At 38.3% G+C, this 9,239-nt stretch overlaps 1 long non-coding RNA gene across 3 annotated transcripts in view; it reads right to left on the reverse strand.

The window, feature by feature from the left end:
* LOC143159624 (uncharacterized) overlaps nucleotides 1-8,849 on the reverse strand; it is a 60,100-nt gene extending 51,251 nt beyond the window's left edge. Inside the window, exon 1 of one of the 3 annotated variants that reach the window (XR_012995189.1) lies at nucleotides 8,736-8,849. This is a non-coding gene — a long non-coding RNA (uncharacterized LOC143159624). The other 2 variants (XR_012995188.1, XR_012995187.1) reach the window with 2 other exon arrangements.
* Nucleotides 8,850-9,239: the final 390 nt, after the last annotated feature.

Below are 9,239 nucleotides of genomic sequence, written 5' to 3' on the forward strand. Positions count from 1 at the left end.
CTGGAATATTCACAAATAAAAATAAAACAGTGAAAGTATTTTTAAGGTAGCACTCGTGTTATGTACTATATTAGCATCATATTCTTTCAACTCAGTTGTTTTTTCTGTGATTTAAAAAAAAAACCACAGGCATACTTGAATTCTTCAAATCAATTTTCTTATAGCTTTCTTATTTTAGAAAAGTAATGACTGTAAAGAAGCGTAAGCAGGTTTCTTCACAGCCTTTACACACTAAGCTTCTCTAGTATCGCTTGCGGAATTGTCGCATGCTTTTTACATTACCTTTCTGTCCAAGCAGAAAAGGCAGCAATAACTCCCTTTAGAGGTACAGGGTTTTTTCCTAGTCTTTTACCTGAAGTAGTGAGGCAGGTACTACATGAGACTTCATTACATTTGTATCCATATCCTCCAAAAACATCCTACTATAGAGTCAGGAAGCTAGTGGTACCAGTCCTATTTTTGTTATTCTAGTAGAAAGCGTAACAGGACAATCTTTTGTGGTTGTTGGGGGGTGGAGTGTGTGTTTGTTTTTATTAAAAAAAAAACAACCCACACCACATCATTTTATTTTTATCTTCAGTGATGTGGGAGTCATTAATTTTAATAAGTTACTTACAAATAGTGCCTGCATGTAAGCTGGACCCAGTATTATGTCTCTGAGGTGGGAATTGTTTTCTAAGAGTGCCATCCTCACCTTCCTATATCCAAAAGCCTGACCAGGAGAAAGAACAGAGGAATCATCCTCCTTTCAGCAGATTTTTATGGAGTCTACAGCTCTCTCTAAAAGTATGTAAATAAATAAATAAGGTTTTTTTATATATATATGTATTAAAAAAATATTTATACATTTTGAAATAGATTATCCACATATCTTTACTCACAGTAAATAAACTGAAAATGGGTATCCAAACTGGGTATCCCTGAAGTAACCAAAAGCCCTGTACTATTAAAAAAAAAAAAAAAAACACCACCCCAAACCACAAAAAAAAAAAATCCCAAACACACAACAAAAATACCCCCACACTTTCACTTTACAGTTGGATCTCAGAACATTACAGAACCAATAGGTAATCCCACAGCAGTGATAACTTTATAACATCACATGTGCAGACAAATGACATCAGTTTTAGTTACCTGTGTCACACTGTTGCACAAGCATAAACCAATTAAATTTTGGAGGGGTATGGCTAGTAGGATTACTAATATTCCCTCTAAGCCAATTGAAAAATGGCAATGTTACCTTCCGGCTTCTACATCATATTCAAGAAAGCCTAACAGCATTAGGGCATTTGTAACCACTAGATGGTATCACCACTAGATGGTATCGGTATTCTGGCCCTACCTGCCATTTAGTAATGTGAAAAAATCTCAGCCACTTATTTAGCTTCTGTATCTACTGCAAATTAAACTCCCAAAATCCATTTCTCTATAAAGTTCAAAAACTTCTTTATAAATTAGCATTAATGGATAGATTTTTGTTTAGATCTGTTGTGTTACAGATGACATATACAGAGCAAAGTACATTTCAGTAACTTTAAAAACTGTTTTAAAAAAAATAAGCGGGTTTTGCTTATTGTGGACCCAAGCTTGAATGTGCAAATGTTCAATCATTTTTGTACTTGGCATGGCTTAGCTTTTCAGAATATTAGCATAACAAAACATTATCACAAGTGTTCAGTAATATGCTTGATCATTTTTTAAAGAGGGAATTAACATTATACAGACATTTAAAATTAGCATACCAGCTGACTATGCTCTTTAGACTCTCTCTGGTTTTTGCTATTTCTAGCCAACTCCATTGTAGGAGCTTGGTTATAGCTGCCAGGTCCCGGAGTAATTGCGTCGATCTCTTTGAAGCACTTCTCTTATTTGGCAGAATCTTGCGACCTTTGATGTTCTAAAATATATTTAAAAAAAAAAACAAACCACCACAGAAAAACATTACCATAAATTAACTATGAACCTGATAACAATTTTATTAAAATAGTTCTGATGCCTAGATGCATCTATTAAAAACAAACAAACAAAAAAATCTGTGCCCAGCACTGTAGGCAATGATGACTTTTCCTAATTGAAATCAAGTAAAAAAATTTTGAAAAAAGTAATCACACAAAGAAGCTAAAAATCATTATTTCTCATCTGCACCCTCCAATGAATTAGTTTCTAAAATTCAGAACATATAAAATTCTGAAACAAAGAGTTTCAATAAAGTAAAATAATGAATAAAATTGTAGAGTAAAAACCGAAAGTACAATTTCACTATTTACTCCATAATGGTAAAGACCCTGCCATTGATGAAGACCTCTGCGAGCCAGGTTCTAAACAGTATCAGTTCCTTCAGTTCAAACATTTTAGTGTCCTAAACATTTTAGTTATAATTAAGCTTTATGTACAGAAACCTCTATACATCAAACTACAAGTGATAGACTGTGGTTTTCTTAATAACTAAGAAGCTACGGCATTCTTCTTTTTTTTTAATGCATTCTGGAGGATTTATATGGTTTTACAAGTGAGCTCCGTGGATATTCTTAAAACAGTTGGAGATGGACTGTTGTAGATGTCAGAAAAAAATGTAATCATCTGCCAAGAAAATTAATTAGAAAACAAGACTGAAGTACTTGACTTCCTACTACTCTAAACGGGACGTAAGACAAGAACTGTGAGGAAAACCTTAGGAGATTTCCAAACAACTTCATCATTAGTGCTGCTGCTGTAACTGTCAAGCATTGAAAATGCATTTTCTGCATACTTTTAAAATTAACATCTTTACTAAATGTAAATATTCAGATATAGCTTGCTTTATTTTTGACCAATGATATCTCACATCATGATACATTATTTATGCAGTATTATAGCAGGTGTGATGGAAAACAGTGTAGCACAAGAATAGATTAACAGAAGTACATAACATGATGCATCTCAGTTGAAACGTGAAGAAAAGATGCCATTCTACAAAGCCTGTCATCTGCCAATTTTTGTAGCATATTGTTCTCACCACTACACTCTCATAAAACACAGTGGTGATCCACAGCTTCCACAATGAACAACCAATAATCAAATAGAAGTGCCAAAGATTAAATGTCTTTTACATTTACATCACTAATTTCAAACTATTATGTCTAAAAACAGAGGAAAGGTTCTCATATGTAACATCATTACTTACTGAGTTATCTGATCTTTTTCCATTATAATTTAAGCTGGAGGAAGGTTCAGGAAAAAGAAGATAAACGAGGAAGAGCAGTGAAGACACTTTATGATCCTCTGTGACTGTGATTTTATCATTCTAGCACAAAATTTAATGCAACAAACAGCATTATCACCTTTTCCCACTTGGGAATGTATATAGCAGTCAGCCTGTCTTAAATGATTGTACAGTAAGAAAAAAAAACTAAAAGTACGTACACTACATGACATACGCAACTATAATACGGATTTTTTCATTATCAGTTAACCCCATGCTTTAGACAGTCTAATTCTTTCTGTAGTTGCATTGTTTTATGTATTTTGTAGCTGTTGGCACTGATACTACTTCAGAGTCATGCTATGTTCTTGTATAAGGTTTACCCTACATATTAAAGCTTAAAAAGCTGAATTTACATTTTTCTTCTTGACATAAGGACTTAATTATACATCTAAGGATGGGTTCCATTTCAAGTTATAAGCACCACTCTTCTTTGAGAGTAGTAAGAAGTACTGCCTCAGGCAAACAGCATCCCTGATCAGCTTCCAGTAGCGAGAGACATTGTTCCCGCACATTTATCTTTGCTAGCAGACAGGAAAGAGTCAAAAATTCTCCCTACAATGCCCAGAAGTACTCAAGAAAGCATTAGGAAGATCAGACTTCTGCATTCCAAGGAGAACAGGATTGCAACTGCAGCATTTTGTGGTGTAAGGATGAAGGAGTGAGGAGAACTTAAGCACAACTCTTTCTGCAGATTTCACAAGTCATGTCCAATTCCGATTTTTTTCACCTGATCCCCGCTTCATGCTCCCTAGCTAAAATACCAGCAAGTCTATGTGGCACCAACTTAAAACCATAGCCTCCCTCCAGCTTTGAGACCTCACACAGGCAGGTCAGGCTCCAGGGCAGGAGAGGGGGAAAGCACCATGCAGCAGCCACGGTGGCAGCCTCCCCTGATGCATACACAGCGGTTGTACCAGAAGGTATACAAACACCTGCCGCAGTCTCTGCCACATTTTGGTCCCATCACATAAAAACACAAGAATGACAATATTGGATCAAACTAATAATTCCTAATAGTCTAGTTGCCTTTTTTTTTTTGACTGCTACTGTGCTTTGAGCTAGCATTTGCTTAGAATGAAGTGTTATAATTTTAAGCTGTCTCTCATGCCGTATGTAATTCAGTGTCCTTGGTTCTAACGTGGAAAATTAAGATTGGTTTTCCCAAGTACATTTATCTGCATTGAATCTCACATGCCATTTTATCACTCCATCATGCAGTATCATGAAGTCTTTCTACAGCTCTTTGTAACAAGATTTCATTTTTACTACCTTGAATACATCAGTGCAGTGAGCAAACTTTACCACCTTGCTCACATCAGTGCAGTGAGCAAACTTTACCACCTTGCTCATCCCTTTCTTCCAGATCACTTATGTGGATATTAGATGGCAGAGACCCTAGAACAAACTCCTGTGAGACTCCCTTACATAGGAAAGCCAGCAATTCTTTCTCATCTTGTTTTCTATTTGTTGACAATTTTTAAACCTTGATACATGGAAGTTCAATTTCTTTAAACTCATTTGGTGAATGACACCATTCAAAGTCTTTCTGTAAACTCTTGTAGAATACATCAGTGAAATCAAAATTACTTCTTGTTTATTGGCCCTTTCAAAGGCCTCTAATAGGTTTGTAAGGCACCTTGTAGAAGTTGCACAGTCTTTCCCATTGTATCAATCTTACCCACATGCCTACAGCCCTATCCTTTATCATGTAAATTCCACCAAATGACTTCATGCAGAAGCCACTTACTAGCCCTACAGTTCCCAATGTTTCTGTTAAAACTCTTCAAAAAGTGTGTCACGTACACCACCACCTGTTCTCTCAGTACTAACCAAATTGTAAGTAATAGTTTGCACACCATAGTTAGTCAGTGGTTTCATACATGAGTTTCATTAAAACTTTGGTGAACGCAGCCTTGCTCAGGGATCTTATCTTTGCAATTTCTTCTCCCAACAATCCAATTCTAAGAAAGCTCCTTCAAAACACATACAAAGAGTGGCTGTACTGTGGGAACCTCCTTAAGCTCCTTTCCAGTCAACAAGGAAAGATTCAGCTTTCAGCTTTTTTTCCTATGTCTTTGTTTTCTTTAGATAATTCTTTTATACCTGTAAAAGGATCAGCTGATTGCGCTGTAAGTTCTCCAGCAGACTTCCTCCCTGTGATGTATTTGTACAAGGATTCTTAGTAGTTTCTATTTCTTTGAAAACTCATTCCTCATAATCATTTTGACCTGCCTTACTGTGTTTTTATATCCAATTTGTGAGTGTAAGAGTTTTATCTTACTCTCAATAAATCATTTTACCCAGATTTTGGGTACACTGGTTCGTTTTAATTGCTCTAGAATCCAGCTGATAAGTGATAGGCATTTGCCCTACAATTCTAGTACAATTTTTGTTAAGAGTCCATGCCACTTTCAAGCATTTTACCCATTTGGCTGAGCCCTTCCATTTCTTTGTGAAAAGCTTTATCATTCTATATAATTCCCCTTTTTGAAATTAAACACACCATTTACTACTACGTTTTTTTCTGTTCTTCCACAAATGCTAAATTTCAGTACTTTACGGCCACTCTTAGACTAGCCTAGTCAGTAGTAACGTTCTGAAACATACTGCTCAGAAGGTCAAAATTAGCTCTCATCTTCTGCAGCCCATGAATCGTTTCTTTATTGTGTCTACAGAGTGCTGGGCCACTCTCAGCACACTACCCAAGCCTGATGAGCTTTCAACTCAAAGTGTAGAAGCGTAACCAAAATCTTCCCCATAATTCTGTTTTTGTCACCACAGCCCTCCCAATCTTCCTTGCTATGTCACCACTCCTACGAGTCTAGCATCATATTTTGCTACCGAGAGATGGAATTTCAGTTCAGTTTAAAATAGGTGTTGACAAAAACCAACTTACTTGTATGATATGACTTTAAGGGGACTCAGGTAGGGGTAGTTTGTTTGGGTTTGGGGATTTGTTTTATTTTACAAACTGCAACTAACACAAAATATGCTGTTGCTCTTAAAGAATTTGTGTACAAAGACCAGTTGATTGTTTTCTTTCCACCAATTTCTGGTATGTTTTATGTCTCTTTAAAACCAAGCAGTCCAGTTCTCTTTTCCTATTTATTTACATTTAAAACACCTATAAAAAAGCATGAATACTTAGTTCAGCTGCCTATTTGCCTAATGAGTTTTATTAACTGTCTCATCTTTGAGGTTTTTACAACTTCACTAACAAGAGGATATACCATGCCAAATCCTGTAATCTTGCACACATCACTTTTGCCCCTAGTCCTAGTTTAAACAATAGGGTCCTAATGCACAGTTGGGTTGTATGTTCTGATGGGAGGCATGCACACCTCAGCCGTAAGGCCTGCCAATCTCCTGCTCTCTCTCATGCATGGATTAAGACATGATCCCAGATCTGCAAAATCTTCAAACTGTTACATTTCTAGTTCAGTAAACACAACATTAGTCAACAAAAACAACTACTAAACATACAGAAAATAATGTCATTCAATTAAATTACAAGTTCTCTGCTTTGTTATTATTATTTAAAAATGTATGTGTAAAATAAAGCACTAAATCTGCCCACCTTGGGAAGGTCTTTACCTTTGCTCTCAACATCAACTGAATTAACTTTTTTCTTTCAGAGACAAGTATTTAACAAAACTAATGCACAATTCTTATTTCTTTAGAAATTGTTCTCTTGTTCGTTCATTAGGCTACAAAGACATTTTTAGCTACAGCACAATCTGTAACTTCGAATAAGTAACAAAAAAACCATTTAGGAAATATGACAACTATCTAAAAAGACTAAGGCAAAACTGAGATTTTTAAACATCAGATAGCATTGACTTTCAGGGGCTACATTATAAGAATCTTACTACAGAAAAAAAAAGAAACTAGAAGAAACATAGGATATATGAGATTATTTAATCATCGTAACAAATGGTATCTTCCTGTATTTTTTCCCCATTGTTGGCCAACTTACTTGTAAGAAGAGGTTATTCTAATCAAATCTGTTACAAGAATACTGCTGATTGTTGCTATCCTAAGAACAAGGTTTCAAACTTTAGATGGTAAAAGATGCATGGAGACAGCTAATCTCCAACTCCACCCTCCCCTACTGTTTATCTCTAAAATTGCTATGGAACTTAAATATTTTAAACTGGGATCATTATGATCACGTACCCTAATAAATATGGTAAGTAGAATGTTTTGGATCAATAAAAGCACACCGAAAAAAATTTTAAGATTGAATCTGTTTCTCTGTGAATAAATAAATATGCAGTTAGGCATTGCTTTTCAGCTGAGATTTTGTTGTGCTCAAATGTGTTACTGTCTTCAGGGTCACTGGAGTAGTTTTCAATCTACTTGTCACGTTATTTCTAAACTGCAGCAATGTCTAAGCAAAGACAAAAGAAAACAAGAAAGGAATATATTATTATTGTATATACTTTTGACCATTGTCGATATTTTCTTTCAGTAAGTCGAAGTAGAAAGCTTAAAACTTTTTACAATGATTTAAAGTAGAAAATGTCTCACCCAACCCTAAATACGAGTCTTATGAACTTAAGTGTTTTTATGCTTATAAACTGTACCTTTAATCCCACCATTACCGGAAAACAAAGAATACTATACTTTCAGAACAGTTTTCTAAGTAATCTGCTGTAAAGGGGCTTAAAGGAGTACATAGGGTCATCACATATCCTAGCAGTTGCAGATCTGAGGATAGGGAAAGGACTAATATTTATATCGTTTGGTAATATTTTAGAAAGACATAGAGCTCTGGGCGGGGGGGGGGGGGGGGAAGTTAACGCAGCCAAATAGAAAAGTGTACGTGCTACAAATGGATATATCGAGTCATTGAAGAGTTCTCAAGTCATTTTAAGGCTCAGTGGAGATGGAAAAATTGAACTGGCTTCATACTATCATATTGTCTATACACTAAATTACATCATCTTAATCTTCATAACAACAAAAATTAGAAAACCTTGTTACAAGGGAATATAAACATTCACAGTAAAACGTATTTACACTTCACTGTACGCTAACTTCCATTTGAAATTCACTTCTACTTTAGGCCGTGCTGGAACTTCTTGAATAATTTTTAACCTTAAAGAAAAAATGCTACTACCTCACTACTCAAAAAGGGCACACCTACTTCACAAGAGTGCAATCTAGTGGGGGAAAAAAACCCACCATGCTTTTATGCAAAGCGTGGTTATCTCCAAGCTAAGGCAACCACCCGAGACAATCTCGTTGAAGAACGGGGCACAGGTAAATTTACACCGTCGCGAAACCGCCCAGCGTAGAGCTACGCATTACGAACTCAAAGGCTACGATACAGGTACCTCTCAAATCACCAGCTCCGCACCGCCTGAACACCTCTCCCGTTCACGCCCCGCCCGCTGGCAGTTAACGAAACGTATTACTGCTTCTTCACGCGTATTTTTGTTACCTCCAGCCCTCCACCCGCCTAACAAACCGAAGAGCCAACCCTCACTCTGCGCAGACGCCGGTAACACGCCTCAGGGGGCAGCGCGGTCCCCTCAGCGCTCCCGCCCCTGCTCCACGCACGCGGCTTGGAGCAGGCGCTGCCAGAGCCGCCCTGCTCAGGCACGTACGAACGCTTCCAGCTGACAGGCCGCTGCGTACGGGACCGGCAACCGCAGCGCCCAGCCGCGGGCGCTGCGGCGGCGAAGGCGGACACCATGAGGAAACCGGCTGCCCACCCAGCCGGAGGGGCTTGGCCCACAGCGGAGAGGCGGGGCGATTGCCAGGCGCCCGCCCTCCGCCATTGCCTGCTGTTCGCCGCGTCTCCAGCCCTAGGCGGGAGGAGTCGGGCCGCCCACACGTCCCCCTGCAGCCCGCGGCCCCGGCACTGCCCGCCGGAGCCGACGGCGCCCGTCGCCATCGCAGCGACGGCCAGTGCCGGCCCCGCCGGGCAGCGCTGTTCCTCAGCCGGCCGCCGCGGCTGCTGCCGCTCTCTTTATTTCTTCCCCCCCTC

Source organism: Aptenodytes patagonicus, chromosome 4 (assembly GCF_965638725.1).
Source record: "Aptenodytes patagonicus chromosome 4, bAptPat1.pri.cur, whole genome shotgun sequence".
Classification (NCBI taxonomy): domain Eukaryota; kingdom Metazoa; phylum Chordata; class Aves; order Sphenisciformes; family Spheniscidae; genus Aptenodytes; species Aptenodytes patagonicus.